This window comes from Formica exsecta, unplaced genomic scaffold (assembly GCF_003651465.1).
Source record: "Formica exsecta isolate Colony F162 unplaced genomic scaffold, ASM365146v1 scaffold201, whole genome shotgun sequence".
Lineage (NCBI taxonomy): Eukaryota > Metazoa > Arthropoda > Insecta > Hymenoptera > Formicidae > Formica > Formica exsecta.
Window position 1 is genome coordinate 1,635,696 of NW_021849308.1, and position 2,309 is coordinate 1,638,004.

Genomic DNA, 2,309 nt, shown 5'->3' on the forward strand with positions numbered 1-2,309 from the left:
ACTGAAGTTTCGGCTTGTGGAGGAGCGACTCTAATCTTCGAATCCCCCACTATTTCCGCGCCACGATGCCTCGTCAGGGACGGATCGATTCAGTGCAGTCTGAATCAAGCTATTACGCAAATTTTTTTCTCGAGACATTCGAAGAATTGAAAAAAAAATGTTTTTTTTTTTTTTTATTAGAATATTCACCTAATCAATATTAAAATGCATTGTTACATTAGACATAGCTCAATTATTCTTTCATTGATTAGACTTACATTTTTCATTTCCTGATTTCTGTGTATTTTTTGTATATTTATTTTTTTATAAGTAAAGATTTATTGCCTGTATCAATCGATCGTGGTCAAGCATAGTGATCGCAAATACCTAAGATAATATCGAGCATAATTTTCATACATTATTTAGATTCCAATATCCCGATTTGCTCGAAATCATTTTTTCAGACGCGTGTCGACAGCGGGCGCCCGATGACGATAGCACACGTCGTCGCCGTCGATCCCGATCGGTCGACGTCGTAGATCTTCGCGTTTTCTCGGCGCGTTTTAAAGAGACGAGGATTTCACGGTCCGTCGGCATTTGCCGCAAGGCCTCATAGGTAGAAGGTGTACAAGCGCTCCGCGCTCGCTCCAGGGCACGGGCGCCACTCCTCTCTTCCTGCGGACGCGCAACGAATTGTAATTGGCCCCGGGCTGACTCTCGCGGATTAGATTGCAATTTATCTTGGCCTCTTTGACCCGTCCATGCGCTCCCCTCGACCTCGCGCGCCATCGTCGGGCTAGGTCGGCCACGCGCATCCTCATCTCCTCGGTGTAGCTCGTTCCTTCGCGACCGTGGATCGGATCGAGCGCCCAAAAGGGAACCGCGAAAAAGGCCGGGACACATTGTAACAAAGAAATTACATGCTCGTCGAAGCGATATAATTATATCGTTGATTAATAGCGATGTGGCCGAATATGAGATTCGAATGAGTTTGCAAAATAAAAGTGATATAATTTAGAAGTGGAATCTTCTTGTTTATTTTTTTTTCGGTAATCGTTCTTTTTAATACCTTACTTTGTTTTTTTTTCATATTCTATAGAAAATATTATAGCTTGCAACTTTATTCGTAGACTTGTAAGAAGAGGCAAGCATTTGTGCCCGCATTTGACGGTAGCTGTCGTCTCTCTCAAAGCTTGCTTCCTATTTCAAGAAAAAGTCTAAAAAAATATATAAAAACAGATAAAAACAGATTCTTTATCAATGTCAGGAAAGAATATCATATTTTGTCGATCGATGTAATCGATCGAATATGATGACTAAAGCAACAAAAAGAATGATTACCGAATGTAATCGAGCAAATTTGCTTTTCCGTCAACAAGATCCGATTCGGCTCGACGCGCTTCGTCGAATTCGCTTACGAACGCGCTATTGAACAATGTTTTGTGAGAAGAAAGTAATCAGGTGACGTCTCCTCGGTTGTTTTCAAAAGCAAAAATATTGCAATCTGTAACAGTACAGCATGACCCATATCTCGAGAACATGTTAACATTGATGAGAGCGAGAGCTCGATACGCGTTCGTGGTCAATGTAGCACTTTCACGATTTCTGAAAAATGGAAGATATCTAGCGCTGCTATAAAGTATCTTATTAGAATTAATTTGTTCTTGTCTGTAGAAAGTTGCAGAAGCAATAATATCATATCTGCAAAATCAAGTGATTTTGAAGGATCAAAGAATGCGTGACTAATACAGGATTATCTATATGTAAAACGATTTTCGAGAATTTAATTTGATACATCGTTAAGATTGCATTGTGCTAATAAGAAAAAAATACAGTCCTTTAGTTTAATATACTCACGCTTACTGAGTTTTGTTTTAATTTAACGATGCTTATGTATCTTGCTTGAGTTAAAACACAAATTTCTTCATATTGAGAGAATTGTCCTTCTGTCAGCAAAACTGTTAATCGTACTCGCTTTAGTAGGTCAGCTAAAAAAGAAAATAATTAACATTTAAATGAAAAGTCTTTTCTCTGGAAAATATTTATTTTTAATATAATAAAATGATTCTTACTCTCTCTCTCTCTCTCTTTCTCTCTTCTATATCAATATATACAATAGCTCCTCCCTCTATATTAAAATAAAAAAATTAAATTAAAACTTTGAAATATTTTCAAATATGTATTGCGAGAGAAATAATTTTTAGGATCATTATATCTTTTAAATTCCTGTATCCTTCAATTTGAGATAAAAACATTCTTTTTAAAACTAATTTGTCTACGACGTCAGCATTATTAAATATAATCTTCTTGTTAAATTGACGATACGTGTC